The sequence below is a fragment of the Anser cygnoides genome, chromosome 7, assembly GCF_040182565.1.
Source record: "Anser cygnoides isolate HZ-2024a breed goose chromosome 7, Taihu_goose_T2T_genome, whole genome shotgun sequence".
Classification (NCBI taxonomy): Eukaryota; Metazoa; Chordata; class Aves; order Anseriformes; family Anatidae; genus Anser; species Anser cygnoides.
In genome coordinates this window covers 4,230,156-4,252,036 of record NC_089879.1, presented here as the reverse complement: position 1 = coordinate 4,252,036, position 21,881 = coordinate 4,230,156, and the positions used below count along the sequence as shown (strand labels likewise).

Below are 21,881 nucleotides of genomic sequence, written 5' to 3'. Positions count from 1 at the left end.
ATCTAGAATATGTGGTCATAACCCGTGGTCATACATTCAACCTGTTGAACAACAGCTGAACACTTTTCAAGCGTACAATATTCTTTAAAGAACCCGGTTCTGAAGCCTTTTAAAGCCAAAGCAAACCTCCTGAATCACCACTGAATCACCAGTCTTGCCCAAATACTAACTGTGGCTCATTCCCTAACACAGCTGGTTTCTTTCTCAAGATCTAATACAAACACACTACTCCTTACTCATCAATATACTTCCAGAGAAAATGCAAAAGTGGGACAAATGATAGCCTCTATTTGCAAAAATCAGCAAACTCCCCTAACATCAGATTAACAACAGTATTTTCAATCAAATAAGGACCTACTCTTCTTATTTGTCCTGCAGAGCTCAGGAAATAGTTACTGAGCTTGAATCACCACTTAATTAGGGCATGAACACTGCCTGAATAAACAGATTATCAGAAGCAAGGAAAAAGGAGGGGAGGTGGGAAAGGGAGCAGCAGACTGTCCTAGACCAGCTGCAGCAGGGCAATGCCTTCCCCAGGAGCCTGTTATGTCTGAAGTCCATGTGTGTTCCCAGAAATGATCTAGGCATAGCTTCTTGCTTCTGTGTCAGCATGTTCTGATGTGTTATTGTTTGTTTTACCTTGAAAATGTGAAAATGCTAATTAAGCCTGATATTGTCCATTTTTAGATTATTTTTCAGTGGGAAAAATAAATAAATAATTTAATCACTTCTGAGTTGGTTTTATCTTTGCATTTCACCTGACTTAAATTGGTCTAGAATCAGACCCATCATTTCTCCATGTTAAAAGCAGAATAAAATGTCCAGACAGGAAAATAAAACAGAACGAAAGAGAGCCAGCCTCCATCTTACTGATAAATACCAAAGCATAACATGGTGACCCTGTTAGATCTAAACTAGCATAAAGGTTTAGAAGGCAATGGGCTGGTAGTTCTGCATTTAGCATAGGGAATGAGGTCTAGCCAGTAATTCCTCCATGGTGATACCTGCCTCAGATCCACACACAGTCATTTTCCAAAGCAATTCCAGTGCAAGATTTATGTCAAAGATGAGAGCAGAAGTGAAGCTTAGGGACCTGGAGCATCATTACTGCATTGACTTCTCCAGAAAAGCAGTTCCAAAAGCCCTGAAAGAAAAACCACCGCTGCCAGCCACCTGACCTGTGACACCAGGCATCCCAGGCATGGTGAATCCTTCACCTTGCATCAGGATGGAGCTCACACTGATATTTTTAAGGCATTCCTCCTCTCCAACCACGGAACAAAACATTGTTCTCACGTATTGATAAGGGTAACTCAGAGCAGAATTTTGCTAGTACTCAACTAGCTTCTCAACTCTTGATCAAAGCTTGTTGATTACTGTGTGCAACATCTCCAGTAATTCATCTTTTTGCTTCACTTAGTTTCTATTCATCTCACATAGCGGCTTGCTAGAGAAATACTGACAGATTTATACCGAACATTAAAAAAAAAAACATACTGTAGAAAAACTTCACCTTTACCTAAATTATACTAGTGCCTGTCTTCTCACAGAAAAGCCATTTTAAGCCAGATTCAAAAAGCATTATGCAGGGTCAAAGTTCAGTATCTTTATTTTATTATTATAATTATTATTACTCACATAGTTACCATGAGCAATCTCCCACTGTATCCTACACAGTCACTGAGGTCATCCCACAAAAACAGAGATAAATTGATGTGTCCACTCTGTGTGGCTCACAGATTCCTTTCCCACAAATCTGGAACCAGATTTGAAAGTTGTGGTATTCAGAATGCAAGCAGAAATCACATCTATTTAATGGCTATCAAAACAGTCAGGCCCTCACTGAAAACAACTGAATCACTAAGAGCCAGAACAGATATAAAATATTGATGTTAATGGCAGTTGACTTTTATCCCCTGATAAAAAAAAAAAAAACACACTCTTAAATCTCCAGAAAGACACCCAGCGTCAACAATGTGATCAAAACAGACATAGGAGGTTAAATCACTCGTTCGGTGATTTACTGTCACTGAGAATTCTTCAGGTTGAATTTGCTATATTTATTTTCTCTTTGTTATGAAGCAAAAGAAACAAAGAGCTCCTGGTAAAGGTAAAGGAAGGGACCACCTGAAATACAGCATCAGGTACAGTGGAAGCAATTAGTCTGGCCTTGCACAAATTATTTTATTAGGTATTTAATAGGTTCAAAGATATGTTGAAGTTTCGTTTTCAACACAGGATATCACAATACTTTACAATAATGAAAATTCTTGCTTATATGCACTTTCAAGCAATAGACCACACTATCACTCTGTAAATTGGTAACATTCCCATTAAAAGAACTAATACAACAGGGAAACACATAATGTGAAGGGTGAATCTGTGATGGAGCTCTTCCACTCCAGGTAGTTTTTTTAAAACAACAAAATGCAGGGGGTTGAGGGATTGGCAGGTGGGAAAACAGCTCCCACATGCCCCGCAGGCAGGCTGTAATCAAAAAACAAATAAGTACTTATCTGTAGAAAACTCTGGAGGCAAAGAATTGCTCCAGTATTGACAGAGTTCACTTATCAAAGGCAGGCTATTTTTCACTATGCACTTCTTTCTGACAGCTGCCCATCCCACTTTAGTTTCAGCCTTCCAAACCCGCTTTCTTGGTTGAGTCTCTGGGCTGACACTGCCGTAATTTACTCAAATAGCTCTTCTGGAGCAACTTGCTCAGTGGAGATACAGCTTTTCCCTTCATGTAAAACTGGGTTTGGTGAGGACAGCATGCTTGTTTCCATCACCTTATCTGAACACAGAGAAATCCTCTGTGTGCTCAAGCCGCCCAGCTCTGCAGCAAAGCAGCCTGCCCAGCCATGGAAATCAAAGGGATTTAGAGACCACGGGTCCTCTACAAGCTCACATCAGGACACCAAACAGTCCTGATGCAGCAAGTACAGTACTAGCAGATACTGCAGTAGTGAGTGCTACCACGCCATTAACAGTGGAGGGGGGGGGGGGGGGGGGGAAGTTCAGCAAGCTGAGCTTGGCTCGAGCACTTTCTTGCATTAAGAGAAGCAGACTGCAAGGTTGTCCAGCTCTCAAGGCAGTCAGACAGCATGCAGCAAGAGCCTGAGCAGACAGCACAGCTCTCCTGCGTGTGTTCACGCACTTGTACCTTGGTCAAGTACTGATCCTAAAAGAGCAATACACAGAAACGGCTACAAAAATAACCTGGAAAGAGAAGACATTATTTACCAAACATTGTCATTCCTGAGACAAGAAAATGTGATTTCCCCTTTGATTTCTATTATTTTATTAGGAGCTGATTGGTAGGCCTATTCTTGTCCTCAGATCACAGTGTAATTGTGTACCTACGTCAACTAAACACTGACAATTCTTTTCAGGGTTTAACAAGTTAAATATAAGAGCAGAGATATAAAAATATAAATATAGATTACAGTACGAGTCTCATGCCATTTACCAGACTGTGCTTATAAACAAGAGTACAATTAATGCAGTGAAGCAAGTAAAATGTATGTTCTCAGAGCTCTTGTAAAAATAAGATCTTTGAAGTGCAGGTTCTTGGAGAATTCACCTTCCTAGGTGTGTTTAATCAACCTAAACTTAATCTAGCAGTTTTATAAATTTATATTGGCTGGAAGATTATTAATGAGTATCCATTTGACAATTCCCCAGTTCCGTTTTCCTCAAAAAACAATGTTGCCCTTCGGCTGAAACTCACGCATAAGGATCTGCTTCAGAAAAGCTCAAGTCAGAAGAGATGAAATTAATCAGAAGAAAAGTACATGCCAGAGATCTACACACAATATGATCACATTGGACACTGGAGAGAAATCATCCAGAGGAAGCAGTCTAAATATGACCCATGTCCTTGGAGATCCTATATGTTTACTTGGCTGCAACGTGAGCTTTGAGTGACTTGCTTCAGACTTAGACATCTGCACACCTCTAAGGTGAGATGAACACGAAAGCTTCACCGTGTTGAAGACAAATATATCTTCCTATTCAGAGCGCCAGCAAGCTCTTATTAAAGAAAGAGATGGCGGGTGAATGTAGCACAGCTGACTCTGCAGGAAGAGATCTTTCAGTGATGAAGAGTTATTTTCAGCATGGGTCTTTGTCTCTTGTATTGATTACTGGGCCAGGACCAACACATGGGAGAAAAATGTTCTGAGAGTATTTCCAACAGTCTTGCCAAGCATTTTCAGCCTCGACATGCTGCAAAATAGTGGGCATTCACAGCTATGTTACTCTGATTACCGTCTTGTTCTTTTTACACGTTTGATTTTACTTAATTTTAGCAGCTGCTACCTCAAGTTGATTTAAAGTGAGAAACATATTCTTCCCACCATCTGAAATCTAATACTTTCTGCCACTTTGCAAATGGTATACAGTATAAATTGCTAAATCTCGTGGGTTGTGAGAGATCAGCTGCTAATTTAAGGATGCTTTTGAGGGATGAATATTATTATATGGAATAAATAGAATATGCATAACATAATGCCTCCAGTGCCTGTTTATCTTATGGTTTGGTAAAATATTTTTGTTTGCAATGACACAACAAAATGGCATCCACTAGAATTCATTTGTTCACACCTCACACTTCAATAAATAAGCAGACTTTCTAAAGGGAATTTGTTGATGTGAAACTTAATATTGCTTTAAACAGTGTTGTTTTGACAATTTTAGGGTATATGCTAGCAGCCTTTCCTCTGATTTTTAATGACTGGAAAGGGATTTTCCTCCACCTCCAAACTAAATTTTCTCTGTAAGCTTTGTTATCTTAACCCTGTCATCTGAAATTTACCATTATGACTCATATATGGTACCTTCTCCATGAGACATACATTAAAATGGATGGAAAAACATATCTCATCTGTACATAACTACTGTGTAAGTACTTTTTCATGAATAGGGCATTTCATCTTTCATCTAGAACTGAGTGGGTGAAAGGAAACATACACAGCTGCATCCTGAAGAGACAAACTAAGTATTGGAGTTTGTCATTAAAGTGTCTTGTAAATTCAAACAAAAATTAGTCAACAAATATTATTCATTGAAACCAAGTCACAACTGCGACTTTGTTTCAGTACAAAAAAAAAGCATAGCAATAACTTTTATAAATGTTCAACAACTTGCATTCTTTAAGTGACAACACAGCAGATAGATCTCAGCCTATTAAAGTACCAAGAAGGTACACACTTTTTCCAAAGTGAAGTCAATTCAGAGCTCACAGTCCGAGAGCAGAACCCCACTAAGCCTAAATATTCTCAAGTAATTGCTAATTAAATAAACTCTAAGCATAACATGGTATCACTAGATAACATTCCTACAGGTAACTTCTGGCTACAGCTAATTAAGCAATAACTTACTGCATCTTATGTAAGAATAAACACCTTATTATTTATTTACTTTTATTTATTATTTACTCAAGCAATACTCACTTCCAAAGTCTTCTAATGCTATTCATAAGCATTTCAAGGGCTTAGCCTGTACTGCTTCACCCATATCACATGCTCTTTAACTACACAAAAGTGAAACAAATTTTTTTACTAACCAGCTTACAAGATACCGTCTTTCTGAAGACATTACTGCACCACTACACTCTCTTTTCTGCTGATAGTAACACTTATCTTTGTAGGCATAGCACATGCTTGATGTGAAACCTAATGCCATTTGATAATGGCTTAAACACGTGTTATCATCCTCTCATATCTTCAGATTATTACTTAAACCATAAACTTAAGAAGAAATTCAAATATCTTCATTTGCTGATTTCCACTTTTAAAAGAAGGAAAACGTTTCATTCTTTCACCATCGTCCCAAAAAAATCCCAACTCTTGACGCAGTTTTCATAACCCAGTAAACTCTAGCCTAGTAACTGCACAAAAACCCTAGTTTGTAACAGAAACAGTGAAGATAAGGTCATGCTGTGTATGGGACTGACCAATTCCCAGTAAATAAATGCTGTAGTATCCAGACATACATAATCCAGGCTAATAGAAGCCTGTTCTTCATCCCCTAGGTCACTGGCTCCCTGGACGTGGCCATGTATTCCTACAAATTTTGCCTGTGTTTGGTTTCAGGGTACTTGCTTTCCACTTGGAAATAACACAATCACAGGCATCTTTGCATTCTTTATGTTGCACTTAGCCAGACTGGAGATCGTAAACAAACAAGATACAAATCTGAGAACTTTCTTTACTGATTTTCAACGGAAAGAAACTGAGGGGAGGAACTCTGCATAATGATGAATGTACCAAGAAGAACCTGGAAGATAACTCTCCCCGCCTCTCCCGCAACATTATCTCAAAACAGAAGACGACAAGAGTCTCTTTAGGAGATCCCAGCTGAAATCAGACCCACAGAAGTTCTGGAATGCTGGTTCCACTTCTTGAAATGAATCATTTACTGAAGCAATTCAAAGATAAATCTAAAGCAACACAAATTCAAACAACTACAGTTGGCATTCAGCTTTTCAAAAAGATTCATGTCTGTTAATGAGAACCCAAAAAACTTAGTTTCTAATGACAGAAAAAAAAAGATAGGGTATCGACATTATAAAACTCCATAAAGAACTAGAAGAACCTCCAGAATACACACCACTAAATGCTTTGTGAGGAACTGTAAACCCCAACTTTAGCCAAATTAACATATCTAATTAAAACCATCTCCAGCAAAAAATACCTCCCATGTATTGAAATGCATTTCCATCTGTTAGGTTTCTCTTTTTACACTAGTGTTTACTCTACCTAGAGTCAAGGATATGGTTCTTTAATTTCATGAGCTTAATGCAATAACTTGATTCAGGCTGTTAATGCATTCAAGGCCTTCAGACACCCAGGAGACTCAAATGGCATCAAGAGCATACAGATGCATTTGGAGCAGATATTGTAATGTGAAGTAAACAATGAATTCCTTAATATATGTCTGCTGCAGAGACTACACCAAAATAAGAGCTTATTAGGGTGTCTTAGGACCAGAAGAGATGGCTTCCAAGCCCATTTATGGTTTCTAAGCACTACTACATTATATAAATAATATCGCCATGAAAAAAATAAAACGCTGTCAGTAAGTGACAACACAAGAATTCTATGAAAGCAGAGTTCATTTCTCAAAAGTGACACCCAATTACTACAAAACAAGGATAAATAGAATACATAAGCGTTGTGCAGATTACGGTGTAGAAATACACTTCAGTTATGGTGCACTTGTCAGCGGGAGCATGAGGTGCAGCTGATGGATCAAACTGCAGCTCCAGAGATGGCACTTGTTTCAATGCCTCAAGTCCAGAGAAATGGGAGAAATGGGCTCCATACTGACCTGCCGTATAAATAATGCTATTGAGTTATGCCTACTTTTTTTTTTTTAAGGGTATCAAAAGAGTTTTATGGTTTCAAAAATACAGCATTGTACAATTCAGTCTCTGCTCAGTTTCCTTTAATGCTTTCCACCCTCAAGAATGCTGTTAACAAAACACAGCGTGTGCTGCAGAAGGCCATATCAATCATTGTCTTCTGCAAAGATCACTCCACGCCCACATCCAAAGCCAGCAACACGTAATCAAGTGCCACTAAATGCCACATCTTTCATCACAGCCTCAGGATCATGACTCAGCAGCTGGCAGGAACAGTCTCAGACACCGCAGCCCCATGGCACTGCCTCTGTAGCAGAGGGGACCGAAGAGCAAAGCCACTCCTGCTGCCCTCTGCGCCTGGCTCCAGCAGACACCTCCAACACCGGGACAGCCAGCAGCCTTGTAATCCACACATGCGGGTCTCTGTGAATCCAGGTTGTGAGGTGGTCAGCCGAATTGACTGATTGATTATTATTTTTAATCGTTAATTGCTTTGGTGCTCTCCCCATGAACCCTCCACCTTTTGGTACCATCATTAGTGGTGGCTCTAATGGACAAAGTCTTTCTAGAGGGCAAAAATGAAGCCTACTGTGTAAACCACTCTAAGTCACTCACCTGCTGCTTTTACAACACTTTCTTCACCAGCGTATGTAGAAATTAGGCAAGCTAGAAAACCAGCCATCCTAGGATTATAGGAGAAATGACAGCCTCACTACCCTGTTAAATACGATTTATAACATTCTCACTTGTTTAAATCCTGAAAATATGCCTTCAGTATCCAAAATGTTTATAATCAAGTAAGTGCCCTCACAGGTTCTAACTGATCTATAAACCCAGACGATTTCACAGTTCTTCTCACTATGTGAAAAAAATAAATTATATAGTGATAATATATTTTAATTTCCTTATTGCATGGCTCATTATTGAGATTAGACTTCAGTAATAAAAGCAAATCTGAATAAAGCCATACAATTGTGGTTTTTTCTTCCTTTACATGTGGAAACTGGGCTTTGAAGTTATCCTTACCTTTTTCTTATAAAGAATGCTTGCTCAGGGCTAAGCTAGGCCAGCAAGACTGACGTAGAACAGACAATAAGTTACTGTCCAAACATGAACATTTAAATAAGACACATGAATTATTTTATTAATCTTTTACATAGAAGTTTCTGTCCAACCTGAAAAAAATAAAAATATTAGATGAGCAAAGGCATTAGTCTCTGTTGCAAATACCATGTAGATGCAGCAGACTTGGGAGGATGCTGCAGTGCGTTCAAAGGTACTCGGAGCTTTCTAAAGGTCCATGGGGATCAGCCCCTCAGGGCACGGACACCATCCCCTTTCTTGGAGTAACTCCCAGTGGCAGATGTCAGCGTGCTTTGCAGTCTGTGACTGACAAAGCAATGTGCATACTGATGTGTGTTACCTGTGATACCATGGCATAAAATGGTAGAAGACCAAGAACAACCCAGGTCTAACTCACCACCTCGAATTCCATGAGTTGAGGATTGATGGACAAAATTCAGATATGTGTTGCACAGGATGCAATGCCACTGGCAATCCAATCTCTAGAGAAACAACCGAAGACAGGCAGCACTGAATCTCAATTCTCCCCAGTAACTGCATTAAACCAGACAAATGTCAGCCTCTCCACGAGCTCGCAGGGTGGAGCAGCTCATTTCTGGAAGATGACGGACAGGTTGTGCAATGGGGTCCTCTCCAGGGCTGAGCCAGCCCCTGCCACAGCAGCAGCCCCAGGTGGCATTTTCGGAAGCGCTGCTGCGAGACCTGGAGTGAGGAAGTGAAACTCTCAGGCTCATAAACAATGCTCAGTTAAGACCCTCATTCATATGATTGGTTTCGTATTAACTGCTAAAACACCAATTTGCTCCGTTTATTAGTCAGCACCATTTCTAGCAGTTAAACAACGCTTTGCCTCTGGTTTTGCTCAAGCACAGAAAAGGGAAGTAAAAACAGTGTCCTATACTCTGCCTCCATTTACTGAATGCCATGCTACAGCACATTTTTCATCACAGATGAAAAATGAAGGTAAGTAGTCTTTCAAAACTGCTGCTCCTGAGGACCCAAACTAAAAAGACTTGGGAGAACAACCACCACATCGTTCACTCTGAGATATGGATTTATGCCCTCCAATCTGCATAAGACCCACAGAGATACTACGACACCAGCACAACTCAGTCTTTCTATCTCAAGTACAGAAAATTCAGTTTCTATTTTTTAAACAGCTTTGCTTTTGCATACAGACCAAGAAGCGTGCATCAGTCAATTGAGCATCTCTGGTGAAGGAGAGAAGAAACACTGCTAAACACCACAACCCTGATCATGAGCTCTTTGCTTGCTCTCACTGCTGAGCAATTAGCCATTACGTTTTGCTCATCAAGACAGCTTGTGCTCATTGGGTTTTGGAGAAAGAGTTTTACACTGGGCACCAAGTGTTCCTTTTCTAGTTCAGAGAGATATCCCCGTGTATCTATCCATATTTACACTTTGCTTTGAAGACTTTAAAACCCGACGATTAATTGTGGAGTTTTGTGAGTGGATACTGTTTTCTACTTTTAGAAGCGGCCCTTCTCCTGTCTGAACATCCTTCCACCATGATTTCAGTCCTGCATGAGTTTTTGACTCATCTCACTGCTTTTAACTTGGCTGGAGATGAATGTATATGTAAATCACAGGTTAAAGTATCTTTACTGATCGTACAGTTCATAATAAAAAGACTGTCCTTTGTACAGAAATGTACATTCGTCCTTCTGAAAATTTAGTAAGACTATTAATTATATTTTTAAAGACTGAATCTCAAAATGTCACTGCTGACATTTAAGGCTCATATAAAATGCAAGTCTGTCTTGTCTGTGAGAAACAAGTCTATACAATCTATTTTAAGATGAAAATATTTATAAAGGAAGGAACTTGCCAATTAGGAATACAAACAGAAACAAACCCATTCAGAGCAAGTTGCTTTTTTTTTAAAAAAAAAAAAAAAAAAAAACTTTTATACACAAGGGCATATTTCTCCCAGCACAGTGCACAAAGTAAGTGACATCTGGTGGCTACATGCTGTAATATAAGTAGGCAAGTCATTTCAATGCTGTTAACCATTTCAATTAAGTTTATTGCTTCTTAGTAAAGCTGTAAAGCTTTTTAGATGTTTTATTTATTTATTTTGACACAGACACTTCTGAGACTCTCAGGCACTGTGATCCCTGGCAACTGCTGTTAGCTAATTAAAGCGGGGTTGTCATATTCACATCAGGAAAAAACATTACTCCAAAAAGGAATTAGCAAGGCATAGCAAAACAGCACTAAGATATAGCCAGGCAACCCCAGTTAAAATTGCAGAGCCATGCTGTAAGGAGAGACTGCACAAAATTTTGAGAAGGAAATCCTTCAAGGGCTCAAATAAATTAACATAGGTTTGGCTTTCTCCAAATTGTTTTTCATTAGATTTTAACTTTTAAAAAAAAAAACCACTGATTTTTATTCTGAGTTTAACAACATCCTGGTGACTAAAGCTTTAACAAACACGAAAGTCTTTCCTCTTTTCATCCCTTCTTGATCCTCATTGATGGTCACATCTAATCCAAGTCCTCTGCAACTAAACCTGCACTCCAGGCAAAGCAATTACAGCTACCTTTCTAGCTTCTGCAGCCAGAAATAAAGTTCCCTTTTATAAAGCAATAAGCCTCTCCTGGATAATTAACAAATATATGGTCAGCTACAGTTAAAATTACAAAATTGCCATCACTGCAATTTCAAGGCCTGTGATACCAATTTCTTCAATAATAAGTGTTTACAGAAAGAATCTGTAAGCACTATCTAGCAAAAAATCAGATGAAATATAAACAGACTCTAAATATTTATCAGCAGAGGAAGTTCAAAAATATCGCTGGGAAATAAAGCGGATGGCAGGCTAAATCCAGAGCCATTGAGTGTTCTTCGAAGGATGTGTTTAGGAGGAACTTCATTTTCAGTTTGACAACACTAAATCACATTAATTCCTTCCTCCTATTCAATTGCTACTTAAAAATCCTTGGTGCCAGAAGAACAACACTAAAAATGTCCCTAAAACTATTCCTGAATACTGTGCCTGATGAAGAAAAAAAATAAAAAAAATAAAAATAGAAAAATCACCTGCCATAACTCTTATCCACACAATGCAACAATGCAATACTCTAAGAGTTGGGCTTTGGGGGTTTCCATCACTTTAAAGGACAAAATATCTGCAACAGGAACGTCCACCTGCACGCTCAGCTTTCCTTAGCACCAAAGTGGGTCCCCAAAAAGGGGACCTCTGGCATGAAGCTGCAACAAGGGCGGTTCAGGCTGGGGGGTTAGGGAAAGGTTCTGCACCCAGAGGCGGTCAGGCACTGGGACAGGCTGCCCAGGGCAGTGGTCACAGCACCGAGCCTGATGGAGTCCAAGAAGCGTTTGGACAATGCTCTCAGACACCTGGTCTGATTTTTGGGTAGGCCTGTGTGGAGCCAGGACTTGGACTCAGAGATCCCTGGGGGTCCCTTCCAACTCAGGATACTCTATGATTCTATGGGATAACACAACCACTGCTATATTATTTCAACTGGAAACGTTATTTTCTTTTCATACGCTCTCTTCCCCACCAGACATCATCTTCACCTCAGAATTTCCCAGCTGAGCTAAAGAACATAAAGCTACATCTGAATGACTCCAGCAACTCATTAAGAAGAAAACTTTTTAAAATCCCCTTTCAATTTATTTTTTTTAAATCCTGGCATGCTTAAGTCAGCAGGAAGAGTTTTCATTGACTTCAATGAAGCCAGAAGTTCATCCTGAGAATTGCTGTTTGGAATGAGTGCAGCATTTATACTACCTAATTTGAAACCCTGAAATTTGTTGTTAAATGCAACTGAATGATATTTGTTGTTTCAGAATTATTTGTTATCTTTAAAGATACACAAAGAAAGTTAAAATACTGCAATGTAACATTTTTAGTGATTATGTTTGGGAGAATCTTGTTTTAGTAGCAAGCGCATATTTTTAATGCACTACTACATATTGTCATAAAGTTTCGCTTTATTTTCCAATAGTGAAAAGCCTTAGAAAAGTATATTGACAAAATATCTAGAATTATAATAGTCCAACAAAAAACCTTGTTGATATTTACATTGTTACATGTATTTTCACAGTAGTTTTTTTTACTGCCTTTGTCAATTATTATCCAGTGTACTAGTACAGTGAGATGAAAACCTAGACAACTGGAGAGATTACACCCACTTAATGGGTACCATTAAAAGACAAAGCTATTAAATCTCAGCAGAAGCTTCTTATGCATTCCGCAGTATTAAACCAAAATGAGTTACTGCAACATTGTAACCATGATATCAAACAACAAGAATACTAAATTCTTAAAGCTGCATGCAGAAATAAGCATCAGATGACTTGAAACCATCTATGAAGTGCGTTTTACCCAAAGAGTTACTGAAACCTCTTTACAAAAAAAAAAAAAAAAAGCAGTGGAGACTTAAGCTAAAAGCTCCTCATTGTCATGATATGGCAGTGTTAAAGGCACCAGAGAACCCCCCAGTCCATCCCTTCAAGGTTCAGGAAGAGTACAAAGAAACTCCCCATGTACCCCAGGACACTTGCTGGGCAGGGGCAGGAGAGGACACGTGGGGACAGAGCAGTCAGGCATTGGGACGGGGTACCCAGGGAGGTGGTGGCGTCACCGTCCCTGGGGGTGTTCAAGGAAAGGTTGGACGAGGTGCTTGGGGACATGGTTCAGTGGGTGACGTTGGTAGTAGGGGGATGGTTGGACCAGATGAGCTTGGGGGACTTTTCCAGCCTTAATGGTTCTAGGATCCTATGATTCTACTGCTGGACCAGGTACAGCATGTAAACAGTGATCAGCTCCAGCCATCAGCAAGAGAGACAGATTTCATCCAATGGGACAACTCAGCTGTGTGGTCTGTCCCAGTGCAAGCACAACGATGTGTCCAACAAGATGGAGTTTTCCCACCGGTGATGTGGGGAAGCAGAGGGTGGCATTGCCTTCTAGTGAGGACACAAGGCAAAAGCTCGTCTGGCCAACGCACTCCCTGATGCAGGCTCCCAGCAAGGTGCCCTCCCTTGCAGAAAGGAGTGCACAGCTGGGACATGACTCCTTACACACACAGTCAATGCTGAAATTCTCCAAAACAACTGGAGAACTTTTTCTGTGCCCACATGTTTGAGGTGCCAAATTCTTGTCCCCCTTACATCAGTGAAAACCCAGAGCTGGGCTGCTCCTGACCTACCCTAATGGAAGAGAAATCCACGTGGGATTTCTGTGGTTACCAATATATGTTGCATTTTACTATGTTGTGTATTTTTAATTTGACTGCTTTCCTTAGCAGTGTTTAAAAACCTACTCTGAAGAGTTAAATGCTTCAGTATTTAAATAGCCTGATGTTAAACAAATCAATTCTTCCTCCTTCCTATAATGAGAGCGATGAGCTTAGGTTCCACTCTTCCCTTCTGTTCACCTCTCACATCTCTTTTCTTGTTGAAACTGTTTTAAAGCTGGCATAAATAGCTTTGCAAAGTAATTCTAATACTGAATGTCAAGAGCAATACTGGTTTCATTATGATTTATCCTTATCTGTTCCTCAGGCAAGTTAATCCTCAACCTGAGATACTGTTTTTATAGCACTATAATTTATGATTTTTTTCATCTAAATTATTTACTTTACGAATGAGTCCAACAAGTTGCTCACAGCCTAAAGCTGTAATACTCAATGCCAAAATGTTCAAGAATGTGTTTTTGTCTTTTTAAATGAAGAGACCACAATTTTAGCAGTAATGTAGTAACTAACTAATGCAGTAACTGTTAATGGCAGCCTTTCACGCAGTGGAGCTTTCACACAGCAAAATTCAGTCACTTTATCTGACCTTTGCACTCGCAATAGATGCGAAACTATGATCTAGATATCGTGATTAGAAATCCAGAGAGCCACAAAACAAGTGAAGAATCCTGAAGCACAATCGCACAGCATGAACCCATATGCCTTCATGAAGCTGACCTGCTATCAGACCTGATGTACACGTGCAACCTGCCCCTCTTCCACTTCAACAAAATAGCATCCAAAATCCTTTAGAAGAATAGATCCAGGCAATTTTCTCAGGCCCTGGCAATCAAGCCAGAAGGACGAACTCTATGGCCGTAGCCTAGCCCTACAGATGCACTAATCATGATCACAGAAGGAAGAAGAGCACAACCTTTGGCATCACACTGTGAAACAGGTCTATGAACTACTGAGCTTTCAATGTTCCTGGGAAGTCCTACACATTTCAGAATTCAATTTAACTTATTTAATATTAACAATGTCTACTTAACATTATCTATTTAATATCTACACTGTTCAGTTAGAAGACAAATTTCTGATCTAACAAGTAGCCAAAATACAAGAGTTTGGAAAGGAGTATTAGATAAAAATTAGATATAGAATTTTCAAGGGATGAAGCTTCCAAAGAAAGAGCTGGGCTCACAGACAAACCCATCTCACTGCATGATAAACCTATTAAATAACCTATTAAACTATCCTTCTTGATTTTCTCCTATTTCCAGCTTTTTAAAGTTAGACCTCCTGGCTGTACCAAACATACTCCTCCTCCTTTTTTGGATTAATAAATTTATTAATAAATTCTAGTGTCCGTAGGCCATTATATCCAATCTTAGGCACTACACTGAGCTCACATTTTCTTCAAATCATGTGCAAAACCTTCCAGGGTCCTGATTTCTATTACTTTTTTCAAAATGTCTCTCCCATTTCTTGGTATCTCACAACTAATTTCATGCCAGATCTAAAGCACTTTAATTAAGCAGTTTTTTCCATATAGCTCCAAGATCTGAATTTTAACTGGACACATAGAGCACATAAGGACATTGTCATCTTCATCTGAAGTCATCCAGTGTTTCAAACTCACATCTATTGGGCTGCTCACTTTTGTAGCACTCATTTGACACTGCAGTTTACCAGGCTTCTTCCATCCCTTATACAGACACATTGCATATAAATCATTATTTTTTCTATGTATCTTACAGAAGTTTGCCATTTTTCAAAGCAGTCTTATTCTGTTTTCTTCGTACTTCTAGAAACCTTTCATTTTTTCTCTTTTTGTTTGATATCACGGTTCTTCCCAGTTAAAAGCCATTTGTAGAACTATGACTGCCATTATATGAAAGGAAAGCACTTCCTGATATTCCATGAGAAGTTGACATGCCCGACTTAAACTAGGCAGATTTAAGCTTTGCTTGCATTCATACTAAAAAATAATAATGCAGAAGTCTTTTTCAATCTCATCAGCTTTTCTAATTTTATGGTAAGATAGCAAGGTACCTTCACCCACACTGAACACTGATGTTTTATACAGGAAAAATATCTCCTTATGAAGCACATTTCTCCATCCTGGAAGACATGAAGCAAATGAAAAGCAGTCAGTTTTAATATTTTGCTATTTAAGTACAGATCTGTTTTGTACACTGTACACCTCACAGTAAGGAACAGCTACCCTAGATATAAAGTTGGCATCATAAAACACAAGTGTATATATAAAGTGACATGCATATTTGATGAGTCTAAATAATAGCACATTAAGTTATAAATTAAAAAGTGTGAATTTAGTAGTTCTTGGTATAAAAAAGAACATTTATAACTAAATTTTAGGGATCTCATGATTCAGTACTACCCATTCTTCAATCCTATCAAGTAAAGCCTCAAAATGGACTTACTGCTGTATAAAAAAAACAGCAGGAATTACACTCAAAATGCACAGTTCAGGGGTCTGTAATCTAGGACATGCACTGGCTCCTGCATTTTAGATTGCTTGTAGGGGTTGGATTGAAAGCCCAAAGCTGCACTAGGATCAGGCCTGCCAAAAGCAATCTCTGTGGAGCAATTTCAGCCTGGGGAAGGGCAAGGGCCTTGTTTTTAATGAAACTGTGGACATCCTATTAGATATGATGCCTTTCTATCTATCACTTCCATCTTAGGGTGAAATTCCAAGGCCTTTGTCATTTCCCTACTACCCAAAACCACATTTCATCACATGAATGACTTCATTTAAAAGGAAACCTATTACAAAGGGAGCAGGCACCTTGGCAGCCAAGTTCCTCCCACACTCTGTAGCACTGTGGTGGCCTTAGTCACTTTCTGGAGCCCAAGCGAGGAAGGGCTGCTGCACCAGGAGCTCCAAAAACACCTCTGGAGCTGGGTTAGCTTATGGGTACTACCTGAGTTCTGGCAAGCTCACTAGGAAACCAGCAGGCTCGCCACTTCAGAAACTTGGAGCGCATGCATTTCAGGTAGTTCAAGCCACTGTGGGAACACTGAGAAGCTGGATCTGGGAATGGGAAGCAGCAGGGCAGTGGGTTGGCGTTGGCAAGTCCATGACCTCAGTGCTCTGCCATGGGAGGACACAGAGAGGTCATTCAGCCAGAGCCTGACACGGGCTCCTGTTCACATCCACCATCACATCTCGTCTCTCATCACAGCCACAGCTGCTCCATCATTGCCATCAGCCACCGCTACCCAACTGGACTTGGGTTTATTTTGTTTCTTCTCGCTAGGCATCAAGCACTTCACCTGGTTACATCCTCTTAGGGAGGGTTCCACGATCCTTAAAACCAGTGCTTGCAAGCCACGTCCAACAGCTGCTGGAAGCCAGGTGTAACATAAATTAATAAATATTCCATGGAAAAGCTACATTAACTGCTTGCCCCTAAAGTGCTGTTTAGTGGCATGTCGGGCACAGCTGTGTAATCAAAGGATTACAGAGCTCCCTTTGCAGCGCGTCTGCTGCACTCCAGCTCCTCGGTAGCTTTCCTGTCTCCCTCGCATGTAAAAACCAAATCGAGCAACCGGGGCAGAATTGTAATCACGTCCTTCGGACAGGGAAGCACAAATGAAAAGGACGTACAGACAAACAGCCAGTGTGACCGACTGTACAACACACTTTCTGTTAGATACACATACAGCCCAACCTATCTTTAAGAGAGTGGGTCAACAATGCTATACATAGCCAGTCTATTTTAGTGAAATTTCAGTAAAAGTGGAAAGATCAGTGTAATTCAGGCTGCTCTGAGATAAGAGCTTGTAGGAGCTCACAGATCCCATCCCCTCATGTGAATAGCTGTATTTAGACTCAAATCTGGCTCCGCAGTTCTTCAGTAAGAAAAACAGTGCCTTCAGCTAGAAACATAAATAAATAAGAAAAACTAATTTGTGGGGAAAAGCACTAAAAAAAAATGCTCTCTTATTGGAAATCTACCTTGTTTTTCCACCGCACGTTGGGTTCTTCCAGCTGAGCAAAATAAGTCCAGCCAAGGAGCGTGGTGGAAACTCAGTTATCCCTCCCTGTGCAAGGTAAGGAGAAAAATAGGTGGGGCAAGGGAGGAGCTGAAGACTCAAGAAAGCAATTAAGGAGCTCAGCTCAAACAAGGGGAGGCTCCTAAAAACTCTCCAGGATGTTGGAAACAGAGCAATTCACATCACCTGAGTTTCCAGAGCAGCACTGAATGATTTAACAGCACATCTCCTTGCACTTTCTAATGGCAGGATACACAGCATTTAAGGACATAGTAACTGCAAGAGTAGTTAAAACTTCGGAGACAGAGGGAGTATATCGGTACCTATTTAAGTCATGTCTCTCTTCACCTGAATGATGTATCTGTACTGAAAGAGCACAGCTGGGTGTTCCAACTTCCTAAATTGTTGTAATTTAGGCAAGATCAGCCTGCTGCTGCTTGTTTGTCTCTAGAGAAAGCATCTGAACAACTTTTAGAACACCAAATGTAAGAGTAACACAATGCTGAGCTACAGTTTCTTAAAATTTTGCTCCTTTGAGCATGTGGGGAAGTACTCAGCAGTGGAAAAGTATTTAATAACGTGAAGGATCCCCTTGCCAGGCAGCAGAGGAATTTTGAGAAAAAGATCCCTATTGGGTGGCGGGAGGTGTAGCATCATGTTTAACAATAGCCCCGTGAACTTTGGAAGTTTGCTGTCAACCACCTAGCAACTTGACCTTAAGTATAAATAAACACTTAAGAGATTTTAGTACACAGTCCATGTTTAAGAACACATCCAATGCCCACTGAAATCACCTGGGCTACAAACATCATCTCTGTCCACTGAAAGTCCCAGTTCTCATAGAGCTCCTGCCATGGGTTGCATGTTATCAGGCCACAAAAAGAAAAAAACACTCTCGGTGACACTTCAAGTTTCAAGACTGTTATGAGGTGCTCGCTCACACTCAGAGGACTTTAGCACAGAGGATAAATAGCAAAAGAATGACTTGTCAATCTCTATTATTAAAATTGTTCATCACAGTTCATGATTATTTTTGCACAAGTGTATTTAATTTGTCCAGAGGGTCTCTGATTTCTAACTACTTTCATTGTTTTTCTCACCATAAAAATTTGCTGTGTATTTCAGACTATTTTAATTTTATAGTTACCAGTCTGCTTCTAACAAAAACATCAATTCTAGACAGTAACTATATAGCAATATTTTGTATTAAAAAAAAAAAAAGTAAGAAATAAGTCAACTCCAAACTTATGCTACTTCTGGACACAAATACCACAATGGCTGTGCTGTTAATATAGTGTTAAAATATAAGCAGTATCTCATTTACCTCTCTTTGATTATGCCTTTATAATCCCATCCTTACTAATACTGCTAGTGGATTATATAACTTAACCTTCCACTTCAACTACATGAAATAACCCAAATATGAGAGTCTGCTTCAACCTGCTCATTTGTAGTTTCCAGATAACTACTTTTTGTTTAGCAAAGAAGATAAAATCCATTACTGTCTTCCACTGCATTAGTGGAATTAAGTGTTTTGTCATGCAAATCTCCGCTGTTTCATCATGTTCCTGTTCCAAACCCTCAAATAAAGCACTCTGAATTTGGGATTAGGCTTCCTGTTACAAAATTTGAACCACGAAACTATTTTGTTAGTGATTTCAGAACTGCATGTTGACTGCACTTACAGACATAGGATATAAATGTCATTTAAAAGAAAAAAAAATAAGAAAAAGATTAGTTTCACTACTAAATCTTCATAGAAGTAGTTTCTTCTTTTCTGCATTCAAATTGATTTTCTTCCTTTTGGCATGTGAAGAGCCAGATGAATACTTTGACTCAATGCCCAAGAGTGAAATGGCACCAGCAGCAGAGAAGCTCTCAGGCCAAGAGATATGTGACAACATTTTGATCAGTGACAAAGAAAACCTTAAGATATTTATTCCATTACTATTTACTGTTTATGAGTATGTATATATATATATATATGTGTGTGTGTGTTTCTTTATAAATCAAATACTTACATCACTTTATATAATAGCATAAATAAGTTTATATGTATAAATCCTATAGAATATATATAAAACCTATAGATGCTGTGACCTCTCATTAAGATAAGCTTCCTTTTTGCCAGAGACCTAGTAGTCCCCAGTTAGTATCAAGTACGATGCTGTTCAATAAAGCATTTGTTTACACAAATGAGCGCATGCAATTTTCATTCAAACCTTAAAGATATTTACCCTTCATGACTAGCTCCAGCAAACTTTGGGGTTTAACCTGTAATCTGCTCAGCTGACTGCTCTGCTCTTTCCTCGATCACCAAACACAAAAGGCACATGTTTGTTCTTCAGATGTGAATGTTTTCTGGGTGTTTTTTTCTGGCTAATGCAATTCAAAAAACGAAACCTTTCTTATGTCATATGCAAGCAAATCAATATAAAGACGTCCTTAGGCCCAAAACCATGGAATAAGACAGAAATACATTTCCATATCGGAAAGTTTGGTGGGTGTTGAGATGCAGCACCCTAGCAATGTTGCCATCTATCCCCGTCTAACCTGCAAACCTGGCTGTGACCAAGTAAGAGGCTTCACCGCAGGGTACGGCTGTAGTATCACAATGAAGCAGCACAGGAAGAAACAACAACAACAAAAAGCCACCAACTCACCATGTACGACACCACCAAAGTTCAGAGAGGGGACTGTTGCTTAAGAGCCTAACCATAACAACCCGCCACTGAACCTTGACTGCATTCTCAGCAAACGCATGCCACGAAGCTATTTTTACCGGCCAACGGCTCGCGTTGAAGAAATACCCCCTTTTCACCGAATAATAAGCAGCGGTGAGTGGCGACATCCCTCCGGGGCTTAATTCTAGGGAGGATGCGGTGCGGGAATTGGGCGCAGCTGCCCGGGGGAGCCGCTCGCCGGGCGCCTGCTCCCTCTCCAGGGCGCAGCTCCCTGCGGGGTGACAGCGAGCGGCTCTTTCTTTGTCACCGCGGGGACACGCTCAGGGGGGACACCTCTCCCCACCGGCCGAGCCCCGGGGGCGCAGCCCCTCGTCCCCCCCCCCCCCAAAAAAAAAAAAAACGGGAGGATGGGGGCTCGCCAGCCTTCCCCTCGGAGCAAAGCGGGGCAGCCCGAGGTGTCCCCGTGGAAGCCCCGCGGTGCCGCCCAACTTCCCGCAAAGTGCCGCCGCCTCCAAACTTGGGGAGCGGGCGGCTCGGGAGCCCCCCCAGAGCCGGCTCCGCCTGGCTCAGCCTTACCTCGGCTCCGCACCGCGCCGGGAGGCGCGCCCGCCGCTCTGCTCGTCCTCCCATCCGCGCCCCTGCGGGGGGAAGGAGGAGGAGGAGGAGGAGGAGGAGGAAGGGGAGGAAGGGGAAGGGAGGGAGGGAGCAGCCCCGCGCCGCTCCCCGGCCGCGCTGCGCAGCCCGGGAGGAGGCGTGCTCGGCTCCGCTGGGGTGGGGGGGGACTCCCGCTGTGCCCCCAGCGCACACACCCCCAGAAACACGGCACACACCCGTACACACCGCACACACCCGTACACACCGCACACACCCGTACACACCGCACACACCCCCAGAAACACGGCACACACCCGTACACACCGCACACACCCGTACACACCGCACACACCCGTACACACCGCACACACCCGCACCCAGCCGGCTCCGGGTCCCGCCGGGCATCGCCCCCGCATCGGCTGCAGCCTCGGCTCGCTGGGAGCTCCCGGCAAGGCCTCTCCCGAGGGATGCTGCGGGGATCCCGGCTGTCCCACCGGGACGGGGCCGGAGGAAGGCGGCGGCCCCAGTCGCCGAGTGGGGGCAGGAGGAGGGAGAGCCGAGGATCCCGAGCGGGTCCCGCAGCCCCGCTTCGGGTTTGTGTCAGCACAAACAGCACAAACGCTGGCTGGGAAGGCAAAACCCAGTGCTCCGAAAGCGCACGGTTCATCCTCCGTCAAGGGGACCCCAGCGTGTGGACATAAATAGATGTGTTTATCTGAACGTGCAGCCTGCTCGTGAAACCGTCCGCACAACGTCTGCACGCTCCTGCGGCGCTCAGCGTGCGGTGTCACGGCAGGGCCGCGTGCCACGCTCGCAGGGCTCGCCTTATCTGAAGTTGTGCAGCTGTGCCTGCCCTGGCCAAGGTCTGGGTGTTAGCACACCGCAGGTGGAAAGCTCTCC

The 21,881-nt window shown here is 41.4% G+C and overlaps 1 protein-coding gene across 3 annotated transcripts in view; it reads right to left on the bottom strand.

Moving 5' to 3' along the window:
* The window catches only part of CHST15 (carbohydrate sulfotransferase 15), a 47,095-nt gene extending 25,472 nt beyond the window's left edge, over nucleotides 1–21,623 (bottom strand). The window contains exon 1 of one of the 3 annotated variants that reach the window (XM_048073532.2): nucleotides 21,353–21,623. The gene's annotated coding sequence lies outside the window, so the exon portion shown is untranslated. Of the gene's footprint in view, nucleotides 1–20,366; nucleotides 20,696–20,963; nucleotides 21,114–21,352 lie in introns of those variants that run through there. The other 2 variants (XM_048073474.2, XM_048073729.2) reach the window with 2 other exon arrangements.
* Nucleotides 21,624–21,881: the final 258 nt, after the last annotated feature.